This window comes from Alexandromys fortis, unplaced genomic scaffold (assembly GCF_014885135.2).
Source record: "Alexandromys fortis isolate MF-2015 unplaced genomic scaffold, M_Fortis_MF-2015_v1.1 scaffold_159, whole genome shotgun sequence".
NCBI classification, from domain to species: Eukaryota; Metazoa; Chordata; class Mammalia; order Rodentia; family Cricetidae; genus Alexandromys; species Alexandromys fortis.
In genome coordinates, this window is record NW_026068031.1 from 508,759 (window position 1) to 531,620 (window position 22,862).

A 22,862-nucleotide genomic window follows, 5' to 3' on the forward strand; every position below is an offset into this window, starting at 1 on the left:
TCGTGTCAGTAACTAGTCTGCCTGGCAACAGCACCGGGAAAGAAAGAAAGTCAAAGCCTGCACCCCGGCCCCCAGATCAGCCTCTCCCACATAGTTTTCCACCACTGGGGGTTGTCTACACTGTTAAAAGGAAGATAACTTTCATCTATGCATGCTCCAAGGGATGTCCCCTGACATGCCATGAGGCAGGGAGACCCGATGAGCAGCAGTGTCACCAGGCTGTGGCCATCCATAGACCCGTTGTGAATGAATCATAAGAAGTAGATCTCTGCACTGAGATGAGTGGCTGGAAAAGAATCGGCACAAGGCAGCACTGAGAGACCTCTGCGACTCTGTGGGCATCTTGTTTGCAGAATGGGGCTGGAGACGGACGGAGGCCGGCATTCCTTTCGGTTCCCACTCTCCTGAGCAGACGCTGGTGAAATAAGGAGGGGCAGAGCCGACAGAGGTCTGGAGGGGATTTCCCAACACTTGAGGTGACTTCAAGACAGCCTCAGTGTGGAGGGCAGTGACTGACAGTCGAAGCTGAACCAGGGTGTGCTGGATAGGATCTGGCCCTAGTTCTGGGGACCCAGGACGTACCCTAAAATTATGTCTCCTTTCCCCTCCTCGGCATCCTTTCTATCATCTGGAGAATGAGCCAGTGCTCCCGCAGAAGTCTTCCTGGGATTCCAAAGTCAATGATAGTATTACCATCCTAAGAAAGCAAAATGTTTAAGACATTCCCATAAATGTTTACTCGTCAGATACCTGAATCCTAAGAGTCTCCCTTCTCATCTTAGTGCTCACACAAGCCTTCAGGCTTCAGTAATCCCCAACTATATATCAGCCGTGGTATCTGGGATGCATTTACATTTTTAGCATCAATGTAATTCTATTTGGTTTCATGCCACAGGAAGTTCAAGCCTGATTCAATTAAGGAGTTTTATAAAATGAGTTTTTGAAAAGGAAAGACAATGCATTGCATATGTTACCCCATTGTACTTTACATTGTTATCCAGTCAGGCACATTGGGGGTAACGTGTGCTCTGGTCCAAGAATCTGTTAGCAATCCACAGAGTCGAATATGTTACTGTCTTATTTGGAAGCATGGAATTTAGAAGCTGGCAGAAGCCCGGGAGGTAGGCAGGCATGAGTTGTAAAACAAGAGCAAGAGGACTTTTGGGCTCACTCTTGCTCAACTGCTCCTAATGTAGTCTTCACAGTGTGGGACTGAAAATCAAGCAGGGGAAAAAAAAAAAAAAGCCATCTCTTAAGCCTGGTGGTCAGCAGCAACAGAAGACAGAATGGGACTCAGTCTGCTCCTCTCTCCACTGAAAGCTTTCAGAGCGGCCGCGAAAATCCCTGCATGTCAGAGAAGGGCGGACACGACTGTGTGGCTGAGAGGCAGAAGGGGAGCCGTCCCAGGTAACAGCTGCAGCTGGCTTGTTTCCATCAAACCTACATCGTGCGAAAGCAATCCTCCTCCTCGGGAGCCGGATGGGAGACAACGCGGGACCCAAAGGAACGGAACTTTGCGCCACTGTAAACAGAGGAAAGAGTGTCAGTAAATGGCCAAACCCTCAGGGCTGGGTAGACAGGCTTGCTGGCAGCGGAGCCTCAGAGAGAAACTCAAACAAAAACATGAGAACAAAGATCCTGAGATGACCCAAGTTTGAGTGGTGGAGATAATCCCGAGCTACAAAACGGGAAGGGGAAGGCGTTGTTCAAATGCCAAATGTTCCCCATGGGCTCCTGTTGAAATCTTGGTCCCGGGCTGGTGTCGCTATTCTGGGAGGTGTTGGAAACTCTGAGGACTGGGACCTAGGTGGAGGAAGTAGAAGGCAGGTGAGGAAGACATGCCTTTGGGGAGGGTACCTGCCCCATCCCTTTCTCCTCCTCCTCTTCCCTCGTCCTCACTGACCCAGATCTTTAACTTTGAGACAAGTGGAAATGGTTTGGGACAAGGGAAAATTTCTCTAGGCTCGCCTTCACCAAACTTATTTTGCTATGTGTGTTCCATCAAGGGAGGCGATATTCTGAGGGCTAACACCATAATCAGTGAGGTGTCGTAGAGGTTCATGAAAGATGGTATTGTTCCAGAGGCTATGGCCAAAAGAAAACTGAATAAGAAACCCGTATTTTCTCTTACTGCTACCATCCAACCTTCACACAGCCCAAAGGGAAGCCAGAGAGGAAGGCAAGGACAGGGAGAGGTACAAAGCCCGAGCGGACTAACCAAGGATGCTGCTTCTGGGATGGGCTAGATGCTGATGGATATTGCTCTCATTGTTGTATTGTCTGAATCTAAAGTCAAGTTCTGGAAAAATACCACAGAGACAAGAGGCAAAAGACATGCTCCAAAGCTTGTGTTGGGGACCACGACTCCTGGTCTTCTTGTCCCTCTGTCTTTCATCTTCCTGACTGTGTAAATGCATTATGGGTCCCCTCTTAGGCTCTCTAGGTCCAATGTGTTCTACTCTAAATAAACCTGGCATGTCCCAGACACTAAGCATACAAATCTAACGGAAGCTATGATGATGATGTACAAAGACATTGCCTTCCATCACAACATTGACAGAATACAGATCTTGAGTCATTTTCCCATGATGGGGAGGCCAGCTAAGCAGTTACTCTACTGACCATCTCTTCCCTGGGCGCTCACTAATGATTGTCATGTGATTGGTGACAGGCTACTAGTCTATTCTAAACACAAGAACCAACTTCTGTGGTCCATGGAAGCTTCCCCTAACGCAGAGACAAACTAGTAGCACACAGAATTACAAACAGATCTGAGAAGTAGGAACCTTGGTGTAGGCACCCACTCCCTGGGTCTGCTCATCTCTCTCCATTTCTTCTCATGGTTTCAGATACTAGCTCTTTTCACTTTCTTCTCGCTGAAGAACCGTGGACTCTATGGCCACCACCTCTGGACTTAGGTACACTGAATCAACACACTGAACCAGCAACCCCAAGCCCAGAAGGGTGGAGCACCCTGTCATCCTGGAAGAAAAGCAGCTTACCTTCTGAAGCAGGTCAGTGCGCCTCATTCCTCATCTACTCCTTGTAGAAAACCTCTATACATGGCCTCTTGTTTTATTTCAGATGCAGAGTGTTGTTTCCAGACTATGTGTTCCTCCAAATTACCCTCTTCCAGGGGCTTGATTCATCACAGATCTGCCAAATGTTGGCCAATCTGTTAGGCAGGAACTACTCCATAAACTCCTCCTTGAGCTGGTGTGGTGGCTCAAGCCTTTAACCCAGGCATTAGGGAGGCAGAACCAGGGGGATCTCTGTAAAAGTTTGAAGCCAGCCTAGTCTCCATAGTGAGTTCCAGGAGAGCCAGGGTTCCATAGAGAGACCCTGTCTCAAAAAAACCAAAACAGAACAAAATCATCCCTATTATTTCTTTCAGGCAATTGTTGAATGAGCCAGACTGGCAGCAGGACAGGGGGAAGATGTGTATTTTGGTTCCTAGTTGGATAAGATTTCTCATGTTCCCCTTAAAACATACCAAGACATCTCTTTCCTCCCCTCCCCCCCACCTCTTCTACTAACTTGTTTAAAGACAGGAAAAGACTATCGGAGGAAGAAGACTGTTCTCTCAGTAACAAGAAATGTGCCAGCAACTGCAAATTAGTGTGGAAATTTCTAGATGATGGCAAAGAGGGGAAGATTCAGTACACATTGTTTCTTCTAGAAGTGAGGCTTGCCTTTATTTAATGCATATGTAGAAGAACTTCTTGTCATCCGAGACTGGAGTTATTTACTTCAATTATCTTGGTGGGTTTCAATTCTGCCTCCTCCTCTTCTCTTGGAAGAAGGTACATTTTTATTAAGAAGGAAACCCACATCTCTTCTTGTGGATTAGCCACATGTGATGTCATAGAAGAAAGAGTTTATCAGCTGCCTCCTCCACAGGAGTGGGTGTAGGATCTTTGCTCAGATAACATTACCGAATTCTAGTTCACCTCAAAAGGGAACAGCCTGAGCATCATACGCTTAGGTAAGTGGTTCTAAGCCCAAGCCATACGATCAAATCGCCTGTGGAGGGATGCATGCCTTGGGCCCCAGCCTGGAGACTCCAATTCAGTTTGGTGAAGGTAAGACCCAGGCATTGGTGGTTTTTTAGAGTGCTCTAGCAAGACTTACGTGCATTGAGCTTGAAACCCACTACTTAGAGAACTGAGAAGTTTGTCTAGGCCTGGCTTTATGGTCCTGTGGACTAGAAAATTTCCTTCTGAAATGCCAAAGAAGATCCTTCAAATTGATTGGCTGTCTGAAGACAATGACACCCAGCTCTAAAGGTGAAAGAAAATCTTAACACACACACACACACAGTATGTGATGTAGCTTTACATGCAAACTTCTGCTTCATCTCACACGTTACAAAGCACTGTAGCAGCTGCTTGTCAAAATGCTTTCCCCGGCTTCCCCAGGATGCAGGGAGCTTCAAGTTAGCTACAAGTTGTGGATTAGTTGTCGCAATAAATACTCAGAGAAAACAGCTTAAAAGAAAAAGAAAGAAGAAAGTTTACTTTTGCTTGGGTTTCAGAGTCAGTTCTGCTTGGCTGGCTCCATTACTTTGGGCTTGAGGCAAGGCAGACCACTCCAGTGGTGAGAGAGTGGAGAGGGGAGCTATTCGCCTCGTGGCAGCCAGGAAACAGAAAGACACAGATGGAGAAGGACACCTGACAGCCTCCTCTGGCTTCCACATGTTCACTCACAGGTGTGTGTGTGCAGGCGCCTGTGCACAAACACAAACATACAGTTATTAACAATGGATAAGCTGTGCTTGAAGCCCTGTAAAAAACACAACAGCATGAAAAGACAAAAGCATGGACTAGAAGAAAATGCTTGCAAAATGCATATCAAATAAAACATTTATAACCTAAAATATACTAAGAACTCTTCATACTTATACATAATATACATATAAATATATATATATATATATATATATATATATGACCTGACCAAAAATTGGACTAAAGGTCTAAACAGATACTCTACCTGTAACCCGCCTAGTGGGTCAGTTATTCCAAGGTCCCGAAAGAGGTGCTATCTGGAAAAGATGTGGGTGAGAGACAGGAAGGAGACCAAGCAAGATTCTGTTGTCAAGGTCTCACTTTATTAGCGAAATGGTTGTAGCTTATAGAGCCCTTGAATGAGGAATTTGGCTTGGGGTGGGGGCAGGGGCATGGCAAGGACAAGAAGGGACCTTGCCGGGGCAGCGATGGTCACAAGTCTACACACCTAGTGTTCTCTATGCAAGCGGAATCATTCCTTTTGTGATTCCAACCACAAACAATTCTCCAGGTAGTTGGAATGTGGGGCGGGTTTCGCTAACAGATAGCTCTCAAGATAGTTGGGTGTGGGGCTCCCTGCAAACATCCTTAGGACAATAGTCCCTGCTATAATCTTTAGGAAAATGGCTCCTGACATCTACCAAAGAACATAAACAGATGGTCAATAAGCATGCATCATAAGGGAACTGCAAATTAAAACAATAATGCAGTACCACTACATGCCTATATATGCATAACTAAAATTGACATATACGTGCACACTAATATCAAGTCCTTCTGAAGGTGGAAAACAATAAAAATGGTAATTTCTTATCAATAGGGTGTCAGCTGGTATAGCTGATTTGGGAGACAATTTGGCAGTTTTGTAAAAAGTTCAATGTTGACTGACCACATGATCTAGCAAGCAAACACCTACATGTTTTCCAAAGTGCAGTGAAAAATGTATGTTTGTGCAATGGCATACAACTGTCAATAATAACTGGGTTTTTTTGTTGTTGTTGTTGTTTTTGGAATTTTCAAGACAGGGTTTCTCTGTAGCTTTTGGTTCCTATCCTGGAACTAGCTCTTGTAGACCAGGCTGGCCTCGAACTCACAGAGATCCACCTGCCTCTGCCTCCCGAGTGCTGGGATTAAAGGTGTGCACCACCACAGCCTGGCCAATAACTGTTTTTAATTGTTCCAAACCAGAAAACTTGTAGCTGTCCTTCAATAGGCTCTCCAAGGGGATAATCTGTGTGGCACCTGTCCAGTAGAATTACTCAACATGAAAAAGGAGTTTTCAGCCACAAAAAAAGAGATTTATGCATATTGTTAAATGAAAGAATCCAACCTAAGAAGCCTGCGTAATTTATGACTCGAGCTATATAAATTTCTGGAGAAGGCAAAAATTATAGATAGTGACTTACTTTCCTACTGCAGTGAAAAAGCACCATGGCCAAGGCAATTTATAGCAGAAAGCATTTAATCTGGGGTTCATGGCTCCAAAGGAGAGGAGAGTCTATGATCATCATGACAGGATGGCAGGCAGGCAGGCAGGCAGGCAGGCAGGCATGACTATAGAGCAGTAGCTGAGAGCTTACATGTTGAGACAACAATAGCGAGGCAGAGAAAGAGAGACACTGGAAATAGCATGGGCTTTTGATATCTCAAAGCCCACCCTCAATGACACACCTTCTCCAAAAAGACGACACCTCCTAATCTTCCTCCAAACAGTTCTACGACTTCAGACCAAGCATTCAAACATGTTAGCCTATGGTGACCATTCTCATTCAAACCAACACAGAAGGAAAAGAGACCATTGGTTACTAGGGACACTGGGGGCGGGGGCAGAGATGACAAGGCAGAGCATGGAGGATCTTGGGGCACAAGATTCTTCTGTGTAGCACCCTAATGGTACATATAAGATATCAGGTATGTGTCAAACCTAACTGAGTATATAACCCAAAGAGTGGACCCCGAGATTAAGTATGCATTCTCATCCATAAAAATAGATTCGCCCAAATGTTTCTAACCAATATGTTTTCCTAGCTAGGTTATAAGCCAATACTGGGGCAAACAAACTTATATGAGATGGGTAGACTCTGTAAGACCTTAGGTTTTCATTTCTTGTGTCACCAACATTTGAAAGTGGTAGCAAATATCAAAGTTGTACTGAGACACAACTAGGCATTCTTACCAATGAGTACCAGTTGGCTCTCAAAATTCATGTCTCAGGAATACTTATCAACCTCCAAGGCCACTAGCAAAGGATTAAGCCTTGGATAATAACAGCCTACTATGTTACTGTTCCAGATGAAAGGCATGTTTGAGGGCTGTGGATATGGATCAGTTGATAGAGAGCTTGCTTAGTCTATTTGACCACACTAGCACTGCTTAAAACTGGGGATAGTTACACATGATGGTAATCCCAGCATGCTGCAGGTAGAGGCAGGATGATCAAGAATTTGAGGTCCTCTTTAGCTACATGAGACCTTGTGTCAGATAGATATCTGGTTGGCAAGTAGGTAAGTAGATAGACAGATGGATGGATGGATGGATGGATGGATGGATGGATGGATGGATAGATAGATAGATAGATAGATAGATAGATAGATAGATATGGATGGGTGGAGAGAGAGAAAGAAATTAAATCCCCAGCGCTGTAATCATCACGATTATATTTAGTATTCTTTATAAAATCACTTCTGTGTCTTACATCATGTGTATAAAGAACTTTTCTTGTCCAAGATTACTTTTTAATCCTTCAATCCTTTTTAAAAATTAAATTATGTATGTACGTATGCATGCATGTGCATGTGTGTGCATTTGTACACTTATGCGCATGTGGGGGAATTCATGAATGTGCCATGACTAATGTGTACATGTACGAGGCTAGCTTGTGGGAGTCTGTTCTCTTTCTACCATGTAGATCCCAGGGATTGAACTTGAGTCTTTAGGCTTGACTATGGGCACCTTTATCCACTGAGCTATCTTGCTGGTCCTAATCCTCTGATCTCTTGGTTCCTGGGATATATGAATCAACACAGGATACCTGAAAGGCCACCGAAGATGCTGTTTCTAGGGTGTGTGGCCATGGGGCACTCTGAAGCATCTTGGGTAACATATAGGGACAGTAAAGACAGGTTCTTTATGGGACCACCCCAGAGCAGAATCATGAGAAATATGTAGGAATTAGCCCAACAAATAGAGAACTAAAACCTAGCTCAACTGGAGATTAAATTGAAGGCATAAGTGGGTAAGACAAGACTCAGGAGGTCACAGTGGCCTGGGGTTCTTAGAACCTTGAACTTCACTTTGAAAGTAAAGGAGGGCACTGGAGAGCTTTAATGGGGCCGAGGGGGTGCGTGCTTAAGTTTCTGCTTTAGAAGCTGTCCTGGCCACAAGTGGTCATGGATTGGAATGGAGCCACCCGAGGCTGGCAGAGCTCTTTGAACCCTTCCCTTGCGAGGGTCCCTTGCCTCGCATCACTTGTCCCGTAACTGATCACCAGCCCTCTTTTAATTGCTTCTGCGCGGTTTAGACTAAAATAGCAGCGAGCGTTCCAGGAAAGGGCGAAAGCTGCCAATGCCTGATGCTAAGTGTGACTCTCCAGAGCACTTGAGCCCCGGTCGGCTCGGCTGAAACCCGAGAGTGGAGAGATCCCCAGTCAGCTCAATGAGAAGATCCTGTGGCTGGAAGGAAGCCCAGTGGTTGCTCTCCCACCCAGAACAGGAATCCGTCTCAAACACACCCAACAGGTGGTCTAAGGACTCCTGTTCGCCATTCTCCACCTTCAAAGGCAAGCTCCCCGGCCTCCTGTTCCCTTGGATCAGAAAGTTCTTTCTCATGTTGAGCCAAATTTTTCTTCCCAGGGACTTCTACCCATTAGTCAGCAATGCCTCCTCCTACTGAGTCCTCTTTCCTCAAGGGAAAACCATTAGCTTCAGAGACCACAGGCATTAGGAAATGCTGACCTATAAATATGATATTCAAACTATTCAGTGGTTATAAATGGAGTAGATATATTAATACCAGTGAACACTTAAAAATACCCACACTGATGAATTTTGTGTTACGAACATTTTAACACAATTTTTTTTCACTTAAAATATGCAAGAAATAATGATAGTTCAGTCTGTAAAATGCTTGCCGCGGAGCTATGAGCTCTCAGGTTTAAACCCCACATTAAAAACATGGGTGTGGTGTCATCCCAGTCTGGGGAGGCCTACAGAGACAGATCCCTGGAGCTCGCTGGCCAACCAGCCTACCCTAATTGATGAACTCCAGGAGACGTGAGAGACCCTGTCTCAAAAAACAAGATGGACAGTACCTGAGGAATGACACTCAGGTGTTCACACACACACACACACACACACACACACACACACACACACAAGCACACACACACACCATATGCAAGGAATAACACACTGACCAGTTAAAAGAATATGACAGAGTGCTTTGAAATTTAAATGCTTGCGTTCTTCAGAATGACACCGGATCTTTACCCCTCAAAACACCTTCTGACCTCACCTCACACGGCTTCCATCACTGTCTGGGCATCAGTCAGGGGCTCCATTTGTCTCAGCCATAAAGTCCTTCCCTCTTTGGCTTCCTCTACCCTTCGATTCACTGGACCATCTGAATGTAAATTAGGATCATTTACTCGGTTACACCAGAACAGAAAATGAATCCCTTGTTGCTTTTAAATCTGGTTCTCATGAAAGAGAGATTATGAAAATGTTTTCATTCCAACATGCTAAGACCTTAATCTTCGTAGAAGTCACTTTATTTTTAAAAGAGAAGTCTGGCATTACTTATATGCATGATATTCTCAAAGAACTGATTTTTTTTAAAAAAAAAATGTTCTAGAATGGGGGGGTCTGAGAGAACACTAAAAACCCAAAGGACTCTCTCTGTGACACTTGGTCAGTTTTTCTACTTTGAGCTTCTTCTTCACCCTGGGTAGAATGGCGATCCTCAAGAAAGCAGACACTGGATGCCAGTGAAGATAAAGAAGCAGAAATCAGGAGAGAGAATGGAACTGGAGGTCGTGGTGTGAAGCAGACAGCTGTCCCGTGTTCTGTCTCCTATGCAGAGTCATCATGTGTGACAGAAGTAGAAAGGGAACCAAGAGAGGGAGAAAAAGATCTCAAGGGGTAGGGACAAAGAGCAGTGGAATATGTGTGCCGTGAAGTTAGGGACCAGCGAGAAGTGGGGGTGGGGTGAATGGGAGAAGCCATTGGGAGAGGGGGCTAAGAATGTGAGCCTATTTCCACCTTGTCTGATGGTCAGAGTTTGGAGGTTGCTAATTACTCTTGACAACAGCCAGGGCTACACATCCTGACCCAGGATATGGTTACTTGGTTCTTTTGACATTAAGATGGTCCATACAGGTGGACCCACTCCATCCTGACAGATGGTCAGAACTGTATATCTGCTCCTTCTTTTGTAATAGGTGAGTGGCTGCCTTCAGGATACTTGGTCTAGAGTGGCTTCACTGCCTAAACAACAGAATGCTAATGACTTGATGTCTCCAAGTGTTGAAGCAATTAACTGTTTGAGTTGTCCTTTGTATTGTGTTAAAGAAGTCTTCTGTCTTCTTCCCCCTTTTGTATTGGGGTATAAAAGCGTAAGGAAAATTAAACTCGCTGGATTTCAGTATTCACTGGAACTCCCTCCCAATACTATCCTATGCTTTCTGTTTTATTATTTTATTCGTGTCTTCATACTCTTTATTTACTTTTCTGATCCCCACACCACTACCCTGTGGCATTTTTGTCGAGGCTGGTCTCCAACATACAATGACACATATGTAATGACATTATCTTCTGTGACCTAGTTACCTTCCACTAGGCTCCACCTCTTAAAGTGTCTACCAACTCAGTGCCATCATACCAGAGACCATCCTCCCTGCATTTTTAGGTGTGGTGGGAAACCATACCAAATCACATTGCCACTTCTCCGAAGGACTCCCTGCATCCCATAATGACCCCTTCAGCCCTGCCCTTTCCCACTTGTCTGTCTTACTTAAGAAGTCCCAAGCTGGTAGGTTAGGATATAACTCAGTGACCACGTGGATCCTTAGGTGTAGAGGCCCTAGCTTCCATCCGCAGCACACACACACGTCTCTAAAATTAACCCACGTGAAATTCTGGACATCTTCTTGTGCTGGCCACATCTGTCTTAGGTTTCTGAGAACCAGTCGGGGGCTAATAGCTACCGCCTTTGTTGGCCGTGTTACAACAAACCTTTCTGAGTCTGGTCCGTGCCATTTACTGACTTCTTCCCCTCCCACAGTGGCTGAATTACAACAGAAAAGCCCGATGCCTGCCTAGCATCTGGGCACGCATCCAGTGAAGATCACACAGGCAAAGACTGGCACCTGTGGGAAACTCACTACAGTTCCACAACAAAGGATGAGAAGATCCTGGGTGGTTTTTTTCTTTTTTTCTTTAGTAGCTGGAAGACTCTGTTAGCTCCTACCTGGCAAAGGAAAGGAAGGTGAAAACGTTCTTTACCCCTGTCCCTCTCCTGGTGCTGAGAACTGGGGAAGGGAGCATCTTTGGGAACCTGGCAGACTATGATCTGGCATCATGTGTCATCAGCCAGGACCGAAAGAGGACTGCTCTGTTTAAAAAACCATCAGCTGTGTTCTAAAGCCTCCACAAAGGGAGCTCTCCCTCTTAGTGTTGTAGAAAGAGTTGTTACACAAGCCTTAGAACTTCAGATTATAGCACACAAAACAAATCTTAGAAAAAGCATGGCTTGCCGGGTGGTGGTGGCGCACGCCTTTAATCCCAGCACTCGGGAGGCAGAGGCAGGCGGATCTCTGTGAGTTCGAGGCCAGCCTGGTCTACAAGAGCTAGTGCCAGGACAGGCTCCAAAGCTACAGAGAAACCCTGTCTCGAAAAACTAAAAAAAAAATAAAAATAAAAAAAAATAAAGAAAAAGAAAAAGCATGGCTTATTATGTCTTGTTTTGGATGAAAACAGTTTAGGCCCAAGGAGGTCCCAGATGAAAGATGACAGACCCCCCCCCCCCACTGCAAATTAGTGAGATTTATGAGTTTAAGTTCTCCAAACTCAGCTGTATCCTGAAAAAAAAAAAAGTACGCAAGCTTTTTCTCCCTTGTTTTTAGTGTGGCAGTAATAGTTGTTTACCCAGCATCTGTTCTCCTTGAAACAGTCACCTGCTAGTTCAGCAGATTACAGGGCTTGTCTAGCATGCATGAAGGCATGGGTTCAATCCCCGGCACCACAGAAACTGTTTTCCTTATTTAAAAAGAGAGAAGGATCTGGCAAGCAACTCCTTTACCCTTGTTCATGTTCCCTCCTGACATGAAGGCATGCACTCTAGAGTGTCAGCCCCATTCGGTCCCGTGATGACAAGGCTACATAGTAAGGCTGGCAGGTAGGAATACAGGAGTCTGGGAGATTGGGACCTGAGCGACGGCACAGGGTCCCTGCATCAGCCTCAGACTCACTTCCTCTTGTTACTTTGGTAATGCCACAGTGAACCTGTTTTCATTTCCCCTTCACCTACCGAGTAGACCCGAGGCTTTCATGCCATGGGACAATGGTCTTGTACTTTGTAAAGATTTGTCACTTGTATTTTAATAAAACGCTGATTGGCCAGTAGCCAGGCATGAAGTATAGACGGGGTGACCAGGCAGAAAATAGAGGTGGGGCAGTGAGAACAGGAGAATTCTGGGAAAAGGAAAGGCTAAGTCTGCAGTTGTCACCCAGATGCAGAGGAAGCAAGATGAGAATACCTTGCTGATAAAGGTACCAAGCCATGTGGCTAACAGACAAGAATTATGGGTTAAGATGTAAGAGTTAATAAGAAACCTGAGCTAATAGGCCAACATTTTATAATTAATGTAAGCCTCTGTGTGTTTCTTTGGGGCTGAAAGGCTGTGGGATGGGCAGGACAGAAACCTCTGTCAACACTTTTGGGGTATGGGTTCTCCCACATCTATGTCCTTGGTACTACATTCACTTCTCTTCCTGTCTAACCATATCCCACATCCATTTCCTGTCACCTCCCAGCCCTTTCTCATAAGTTTCTCTGCCTCTGCTAATGCTATTCCTCGCTCTAGAATCATCCTTTAACATTGTGGGCAAGGTTATCCCTGAGCTGAATGGAAAGCTCAGTGCTGTGGCCTTTCTTTTGCCTATCTTCAGTGTGGAGAAGCCTGACTTTGCACCTGGAAAAAAACTAATACTATCAAGATAGTGGTGGAGAGATGGCTCAGGGTTTAAGAGTATCTACTGCTCTTTCACAGGGCCTGGATTCAGTTCCAGGCACCTACATGGAGGCTCACAACTGCCTGTAACCTGGATCTAACATCTTCACCTGGCCTCTGCTGTTTCAGACGCGTGGTGCACACACACACACACACACTCAACCACATAAATGTAAAACAGAAGAAACAAGTAAACAGAACAAGGTTGGAAAGTAAACTTTAGCGAACACCCTTCATGTCATCCTTGGGTACACTCTCCCTCACTAACACATGTCAAATCATACTGTGTCCATTTAGTTGGTTTAATATCAGTCTGTCCTCTTCTAGCGAGTAAGCTCCTCGAGAGCAGGGTACTTCATCTGCTCCGTGCAGTGTCCTGAGCAGCACTTGGGTGGATAGTGCTTCTTTTAGAAGAATTTATTTAGTTTCTGAACCCCGGAAACTTGTGGGAGAATCTTGAAATAGCCCCGGCTCATGGCTGCTTATTTTTAGCGGTGTTGCTCCTGGGCGATGCTTTGACTTGGATTCTCTGGTGGCATCTTTTTAGTGTTGGTCATTCCAGCCTGGGCTGTGACTCCAGCACGTCAGCCGTAAAGCTGACGGCAGCTTTTGTGTGGAGGAAAGGAAGGACTTGGAGAGCTTATAAAAATTGCTATGCGCTGAGATGTAAAGATGTTTTAATACCAAAGGTCAAAGGCATGGTTTCCCTTATCTGCTTTCTGCTGCAGAAATTACTTTTAATTTAAAGAACATGCCCAGGTAATTTCCAAATGTAAACACATGGAATTTGAAAGTGGGTAGGTTGACATACCTGTATTTGCTCAGCGCAAACCAATAAAAAGAGTGTTTCCTTTGTCCTCTTTCATTTGCTTAAGTAAAGGAGAGTATCACCACAGGGGAACTCAGGAGCTTTCTGGGGTTCCTGACACTAGGAACCAAATCCAGGGAGATGTGAGTCAGGCCTGGGACACCCGCAAGTGTTGAAGAGACAATTCCCACCCATGAAAGGGAGAAGGGAAGACTTGGGTAGAGAAAGGAAGGAGGGAGAATGGGGAGAATTCCTAACAGTGCTTCCTTCCCTGAGACAGGGATGGACTAGACCCACCTCCCGCCACTGTCAACTGTTTTTTTGTTGTTGTTGTTGTTTTGTTTGTTTTTTTCTGCTGTGACTTGCTGTGTCTGTTTGGAGGAGTTCTTTAACTTCCTCAAGACTCTGCTTTCTTGTTAGAAAACGCCGTGACCCGACAATAACCAGATGGCCAGGTGCACAGCACCGGGATCAGAAGGTGGGGTTCCTGGTCTGACTATGCGCTAGCTGGGCTGGGCTGGGTTAACAGCATCTCAGGCTTCTGCAGGACACAAACATTTTTGCTTTGGCTCTTCACTCTGTTGTTGTTTGGAGAGACTCTTGGGTAAAGCAGGCTGGCTTCCAACTTACTACATTACTGAGGCTGACCCTGAACTCCTGCTCCTTCTGTCTCCAACTCCCAAGTGTTGAAGTTACAGATGTGTGACACCACACCTGAGTGTCTAATGGGTGACGTCATGGGCTGAAAGGAAGGCCTGGAACAACATCTGCCTCATAGACAACATTATTCTCCTCTAGGGAGTCAGAACGCGCTGTGCTGTAGTAGCAGAACACAGACGTAGGAAAGGTTTAACAGATGGATCTGAACTTTCACAGTCGCATATTCTGACTACGGAACATATTTTCTGAGTGTGTTGTCTACAATGTGCGTTTATCTTAAGGTCAGAAAAGCCTGGCACAGTTGCATGGGTGTAACCCAGAAGTGGGGAACAAGACTGGAGGATCCTGGGGCCTGACCAGTCAGACTAGCTGGAAGGGTTAACTCTAGGTTTGCTGAGAGATCCTGTCTCAAAAAGTAAGGTGAAGTCAAAGAAACTCAGTGTTGCCTCTGGCTTATAACACACACACACACACACACACACACACACACACACACACACACGCATGCGCACACGCACATGCGCACACATGCACACATACACGCATGTGCGCGCACACACTAAAAATAAAGTAAAATCTTGTCATGTCATTGACTAATTAATGTTACTAATCTTTTCTAAGTCAAGAAATCCTAAGTGAGTTTAAAATAAAGGCAAAGTCTCCCCTCCCCCTGATGTAAAAAGTCTTCAGGTTGGAAATGGGACCTGTGAGCCCAAATCGACATCCTCCCCAGGGAGTGTGGGCCTGGGCTCTTAGCGAGCTCAGCAGTTAGAACCCCGTGTGAAGGAGGGTGGTTGAAGTGTTTGTTAACTCCACTAGAACACACAGGTCAAGATGCAAAATCTCTGGTAGTTCTCAAAACAAACCACACAAGGTATTGCTGGATGCCAGAAAATTTCCCCTCCGAGGGGTCTGGTTCCCAAGGTGATGTCTGTGTGTCAAGCTTCCGCCTTTAAGGAGATCGCTGAGGTTCAAGACCAGGATCGCACTGTTCTGTAGTCTTTTTGACTTTGATTTGTCAATTTAAAACAAGTGATATTTTGAGGGTAAGATAAAAAAAAAAGTTCTGAATAGAATTTCTACTTCCTTCTTCCTATAACCAAATATATAAAACATCTTTTCTATCCTCTATTTATCAATCACTTATCATCCATCTATCAATTATCTATTATCTAGCAATCAATCTATATCTTTCTTTTTCCTTTCTTTCTTTTTCTTTTTTTTTTTTTTTTTTTTTTTTTTTTTTTTTTTTTTTTTTTTTTTTTTTTTTTTTGAGACAGGTCTTGCTATATAGCCCCAGCTAGCTTGGAAATGGCATAGAGTAAGTTAAACCTCTGGCTTGTGACCATCGTCCTGCCCATGCCTCCTGAGACCTCAGGTCTTAGCATTGGTGTTTTGCTTGCATATACGTCTGTGTGAGGGTATCAGACCCCTTGAAACTGGAGTTACAGACAGCTGTGAGCTGCCGTGTGGGTGCTAGGAACTGAACCCAGGTCCTCGGGAAGAGCAGTCAATGCTCCCAACCACTGAGCCATCTCTCCAGCCCCATCTGGCACCCACTGTCAACACATCTGTCAGGAAGAATGTAATTTGGCAGGTGCAGCGAACGGCAAAGAGGCTTGGTGGCTTGACTGGTTGTTCATGCTGAGCCTGGCCCTGTACCGAATGTTTAGTTCAGGCTTGGGCACCACAGCAGTGCTGCCATACAAAGGTCTGAGGAATTATCAACATATGTCAAACATAAATGACCCGCAGACCGCAGCTGGAGTAGATGCTCTCTGCCAAGGCAAGAGAAGAAAACAAAATCACAGACCCACATCCTCCCGCACCGATACCTGCTCTAACCACGTAAGCACTTTGCCTGGTAACATAAACTGTGGATTATTACCCATTAGACAAAGTCTGGGAAATGTGAACAGGGGAAAAAGAGAGAGGAAAAAATGGTAATCGGTTTCCAAGGAAAACGCCATATGTCTCATGAATAACTCAGATGTTCTTGCTTCAGGTAAATCCCTCTAGGGCTGACTGCAGAGCAGGGAGCACAGCCAGAGACCGGCAGAGCACAGGTGTGATGCTGCTAATGCCGCTGCAGGTTGTCAGGAGCCAGAACCAAGGAGCCAGAGTAGTGATGCAGGTGTTCGCAGAACAGTGTGCCTCTCTACGGAAGGAGAGAAAGGAGCGCGCTGTAGTCCTTCACACCCTGCAGCTGGAGGGGCAAGAGTCATGAGACAAACTTACACAGAACAATGAAAACCTAAGTCAGGGATGGCATAAAATTAAGGAATATTCTGGGTGTTTGGTGAAGACAATTGGAAGGAGGGAGTTTTGAGCCAGGCAGGGTTTAGAGAGGCATGAGAACTGTTGATTAAATAGCAGAGACACACACATACATACACACACACACACAAACACACTCACATACACACACATGCACACATACATACACACTCACATGCACACATATATTCACACACATACACACATATACATACACACCTACATACATGCACACACATACATGCATATACATACACACATGCATACATATACACATATACATACACGCACATACACACATGCACACACATATATACATGCACACAACACGTGCATACATATGGACACATACATATACACACATGCACACACATACACAAACACACACATGGAGGGGTCAAGGGCACTGTGTCAAAGGAGGCTGAGTTGTGTAACATGATGGTGAGTAAACACAGACGTACGTGGATCCCAAAGGTTTGGCTTCTGGCTGCATGACCTTTGGATTCTCTACACCTCTTACTATCTCACTTCCTTTCAGGGTCACTGCGGTGAGCAATGCTGTATTCCAGCAGGCGCAGCACGGCATTTGGCATGCAGTCATCACTCAATACTAGCTCCCTTTCCCTTTCCAGAGTCCAGTGCCAACCCTGTCATTATCAGCAGAGGATCATTAGTTCGCAGCTTGTCAAGGTCATTCCTTGACCTCATGCGACCTCCCATCTCAGGCTCTAAAAGAGACAGAACACATCGGCAGCGGAATAAACGACTGTTTGGCCAGGTATCTACATCTCCTAGCTCCTTGAGAAAGAAAGTTGTAAGCTGGACCTCCAAGGCACAGCTGAGCCTTGGTAGATATTTTCCAAATGGATGAGGAAAGATGGAGACAGCGGAAGGTCAGGTGAAGCTGCACAGAGAGCACAGGAGGAACCTGGATAGAACAAAAGACCAAGGGGCGAAACAGCTTACATACCCAAAGTGGATTTAGAGAAACCTACATAGTTAAGGCAGAAAGAAAGCGATGCTACCAACAATACAGGAAAGGAATAAGTGTAGAAGAGTCTGCCTAGTGTGTGCGCGCGCATAAGAGAGGGAATGGAGAAAGAGAAAGAAAGACAGAGAGGAAAAGAGCAGGAGAGAGATTGATTCAGAACTCTTCCTGTTCTTTTCCTCTCCCCTTCTACAAGGGGGCTCAGTGATTAAGAGTGCTGGCTGTTCTTCCAAAGGACCTGGGTTTAATTCCCAGCACCCACATGGCAGTTCCCAACTGTCTGTAATTCCAGTTCCAGGTAATCTGACACCTTCACACAGACATTGAGGCAAAACACCAATGCTCCTAAAATAGGAATAAACAAACATTTTTGTATGTTTAAAAAAAACTGAGAAAAGACACAGGACCCCAAAGCCCATACACGCCTATTCTGTGTAACACATTAGCATCATTGAAAAGGTGTTTTCACTGGTAAGAAGAACAAGAAACAGACAGGGATGCAGTTCCTTTGTGCTTCAAACAAGATGCCTAATGATAGCAGACTAGGGAATACAGAGCTAGAGGGTCCTTCAGCCTTCTGCATCCCATACACAAGAGAGACTCCTCGACGCAAGAAAGATGCTACACAGGTACGCAAGTGCACAGGGCAGCCTTCAGGTGGTGTGGTCTATGCATGAGCGCCGAGTCTCTCAGAAGGCCTCCAGTCTCTCCGGCCAAGTTCATTTCATTCCGAAGGGCAGAAAAGAGCTTGTTATGCAGGCTCTTGTTGCCCTATTCTGAGCTCTTTGGCAGGCCATGAAAACTAGAATGCTGTTCTGAAAATAATAGAAGCAAAGACAAAAGGCAGAGTCTCAAAGTAGAGCCTGATCCTAATGCCTAATGTTAAAAATGCATTATGCTGCTAAGTGTGGTGGTATAAGCCCTTACTGCCAAAAGTTGGGAGGTGGAGGCAAGAGGATCAGGGTCATCTTTGGCTAAGTAGCACATTGGAAGCCACTTAGGTTTTATGTGATCCTGTCTTAAACCCCACCACCACCACCAAATGCATTCTGTATCTAGGAGTTGGCCAGGGGAGGGATGTTCTGGGTGAGGTAGATGGGGGATGGCTAATAACCTCCCCACCTCATGCCCCACATTATCCTTCCCCAGGGCAGAACATACCCTGAGGCACCGTGTTGAACCCTAACATGAAAACCTCCTCTCCATATAAGCTGAATTAAAACCTATGGAATGCGTTATTCATTGGCTCCCGTAAAGAAAAGTAGAAAACAGCAAACGAGGGTGGCCAGAAGACAGCCAGGCCAGACCAACCTCACTTCCTTCTGACAGAAGGCTACAGCGATGCTCAATTGGCAAAACATCTGACGCAGTCCTTCCTCAGAGCCTTACAGATAAAACTAAGGTTTTGAAATAGTGCCAGAGAGATGTGAAACTTGGAGAATTTCTCAGGGCTTTTTTTTTTTTTTTATCACCATGTCCCCTTTGGCATTTTAATCAGCAATGCTAGCAGGGAGCAGATGAAGTCCTGAGTGAATGGGCATTATTGGCATGATCGTGGGCATGACAAGGATTCAGTGGGCATGTCGAGATCTGGACCAAGTACCGACATAGACACAGGGCTGTGTGCAGACAGTCTCAGCTGCAGCTTCCTCATCCTAGAGATGTTGGCTTTGTTGGAAGAAACCATCACCCTCATCCTCTTCCAGGATAACTGCCACCCGAGAGGGTTCCCCTACAGAGGAGACCTTCTACTGAGATTAGCTAGCCACACCCCCTATTTGTGCTGTGTATAAGTGCTGAGTTTCTGGGCTGTTGCTGGGTTGTTGTTGGGGTGTTTCCATCAGATCCCACTGCCTACCAGATCCTGAGCCTCCCTGTATGTGTGTGTGCATTCTTTCTTTTATTCCTTGTGGCCCCAGGTAGGTCACTCCTTAACTGTGCAGGTCATGGTAAAGGCCAACAAAAGTTACTCCTCCCACCTAAGATTTATTTTTCATAGTTCTTTGTATTTTTAAAGTGGGGGGGGGGGGCGGGCATACATGAGCAAGGTGCCCGTAAAAAAGTCAGAGATGTTGAATTCCCCTGGAACTGGAGTTACAGTTGTCTGTAAGTCCCCAGATGTGAGTGCAGGGAATAGAACTAGGTCTCTCCATCCTCTCAAGATTCATTTTTATTATTTGTAATTATGTATTGCATGGGATGTGGTGTACATATATGAGTGCCCACAGAGGCCAAAAGTGTTGGCTCCCCTAGAGCTGGAATTACCAGCAGTTGTGAGCAACCTGACCTGCGTGTTGGGAAGTGAACTCAAGTTCTCCGCAAGAGTAGTACATGTTCTTGACCACTGAGCCATCTCATTAAGCCTGAAGAGCTAGTTTTTAGGGGGCGATTGACATATGTCCAACACTGCAGGATAAGTCACAATATTATTATATTCATGTATTTATTATTGAGAGAGTTCCATAGTGTAGCCCTGGCCAGCCCAGAAGTCAGTACATAGACCAGACTGGCCTCTAACTCACAGAGATCTACCTGCCTCTGCCTCCCAAGTATTGGCCTTAAAGGCATGTGCCCAGGTAGTGAATATAAACTTTAACACTACTTCATAAGCGAGAAAACTAGGCCTCACAGTGGAAAATTTAGCTTGTACAGCACCATAGATCCAGTAAGTGGGTAAACAAAGACAAATATAGGTCCTGTGGGCTTCCAAAATTATTGCTGTTAGGCAGGAAACACACATTGGTGATGTTTTCATGACATGAAGCTATCAGGACCAGATGATGCATTAGACAATTATCCAAAATATCAATACTTCACCGTCAGACACAAAAGCTGCAATAGCGAACTGAAGTCGAGGCAATAGCAGAAAGCCTAAAAACGGAACGAATGACAGGAGGAAGGACAGCCACATAAACACAAGATGGACGAGAGAGCTGCTGGCAGCAACATCAGAGGAAAATCTTGCTGATTTCCCTTCCAGGCTATAGCGAGTAAATAACGTAAGATGGCTGCCGAATAAAAGGGCTCAAGTCATCTTAATATAGACCCAGAGGACCCCACGCGCAGGAAGACGTGCAGGGTGTGCCGAGCCCTGCTCTAATGTCACCCAGCCTGCAGTGTGCCCTGAAATCGGGTTGTGAGAGGGGAAGTTTAGAGACTCAAGGAAAATGGGAAGTGTAGGGAAGCGCCTGGGAGCATTCACTGCAGGCAAGAAGACAGGGGACCAGGAAAGCTATTCTCAAATGGACAAGGGCTGTTTCTCAAGCCACTACTTGCAACCAATCTTTATGTATTCTCCTCTAAAAGAGACAACCAGTCCATGGGGACACCAGCTTTGTCCGCCTTCAGTTGTTAGGACCAATAGGGGTCCTAGGGCCTGCCCATCAAACGGCTCAGCAGACTCTGATCTGCAGTAAAGAACACAGGAGCAGTGGATCTGGGATTGATATTCGCATAACCAAACGTGCTGCTTCCTGAACCAAACAGCATAAGTTAAAACGAACAAACAAAAAACCCTAACACACAAACAAGATTGACTATTGGCAACCAAGCAAAAAACTTTTTAAAGGCTTAAGGGCAAGCAGTAAGCAGCTAAAGTGTAATTTGTTGTTGCTGCTTTTTGTACAACATAAATCAAAGCAAATAATAAAACACAACACAGGGCAATGTTTACTATGTTCTGAGGGAAGAACATACGACTTTAGTGTTTTACCCGGAATATTCAGTCGAGAGATCCAGGATTTGAGGAATACACTATGGAATTTGGTGTCTGGATGTGTCTGGTACTGACTCTGAACGGGCTACCCACTCCCTTACACATATGTACATGAATTGCTATATAACCAGACTACACATTTATTATTCTAATTATACAAAGCAAAAGCAGCGTCTTTTTCCAATTAGTTGTTTAGAAACATGCCCTGATATCTATTTTAAGCATTTTTAGCCAGATGGTTGTTGTGGCAGGTGGAATACAATGAAGATGGGCGTTGGATGGAACTTGGATCTGGTAAATTAATACAATGAAATAACTCGAGGTTCATTCCAGTAAACCCTGACTCCGCATCCCCTCTCCTCCTTGCTCCTATCTAAGGCAAAGTCTGTCTGTATGGAGTAAGATGGATTGTATGAACGCACGGTGGCTTTAGTGGGGAAGGGAAGATGAGGGCCTCAGAAACCTGTTCAGCACCTGTTATTTATCAAGTCACCGTGGCTCTCTGCTATGACCGGCTGCCCCGGGCTGTTTCTTCTGAGACATCCACTGGACTTGAAGTTCCATACATTCAGGCTCCTGCCTGACCCCATTCCCTGTCAGCACCTCTGCCAGGCATGGAACTGGGTGGTTTAAGGCCCACACTAGCCATGAGGGATGAGAATTACTGCGTGCTGGCTAGTCTTGTGTCAGTTTGACACACAACCTAGATCTATCGGAAAGGAGGGAACCTCAACCGAGAAAAAGTCTCCATAAATTCTGGCTGTAAGGCATTTTTTTTTTAAATTAGTGATTGATAGGGGAGGGCCCAGTCCTTTGTGGATGGTTCCATCCCTGGACTGATGGCCCTGGGTTCTATAAGAAAGCAGACTGAGCAAGCCATGGGAAGCAAGGCAATAAGCAACACCCCTCCATGGCCTCTGCATCAACTCCAGCTTCCAGGTCCCCATCTTGTTTGAGTTCCTGTTTTGATTTCCTTCGATGATGAGCAGCAATATGGAAGTGTAAGCTGAGTAAGTGATTTCCTCCCCAACTTGCTTTTTGGTCATGGTGTTGTGTCCCAGCAATAGAAACCCTAAGACACACTGCCTCCAGACGCCCAGTACAGCTTCTGCCTGGGACAACCAATACGGTTGTTCCACTGGAGGTGGAGAAAGGCAGGGAGCCCTCCTTAAGAGTGTGTGGGGACATTGGAGCACCGGACTGAAATCTCAAGGTCCAAATCAGGAGCAGAAGGAGAGCGAACATGAGCAAGGAACTCAGGACCGCGAGGGGTGCACCCACACACTGAGACAATGGAGATGCTCTATCGGGAACTCACCAAGGCCAGCTGACCTGGGTCTGAAAAAGCCTGGGTTAAAACCGGTCTCACTGAACATAGCGGACAATGAGGACTACTGAGA

General features: G+C 45.5%; 2 long non-coding RNA genes across 3 annotated transcripts in view; one reads left to right on the forward strand and one right to left on the reverse strand.

Annotated features, from left to right (window-relative positions):
- Positions 1-1,020: 1,020 nt before the first annotated feature.
- The window catches only part of LOC126515177 (uncharacterized), a 29,376-nt gene continuing 7,534 nt past the window's right edge, over positions 1,021-22,862 (forward strand). Inside the window, exons 1-3 of one of the 2 annotated variants that reach the window (XR_007595767.1) lie at positions 1,021-1,827; positions 2,850-3,014; positions 11,067-11,151. This is a non-coding gene — a long non-coding RNA (uncharacterized lncRNA). Of the gene's footprint in view, positions 1,828-2,849; positions 3,015-11,066; positions 11,152-22,862 lie in introns of those variants that run through there. The other variant, XR_007595766.1, reaches the window with a different exon arrangement.
- LOC126515178 (uncharacterized) lies at positions 2,998-5,118 on the reverse strand. Its single transcript, XR_007595768.1, has 3 exons — positions 4,993-5,118; positions 4,518-4,726; positions 2,998-3,156 (listed from the first exon to the last, which is right to left on the reverse strand). It is a non-coding gene; the product is annotated as an uncharacterized lncRNA (long non-coding RNA).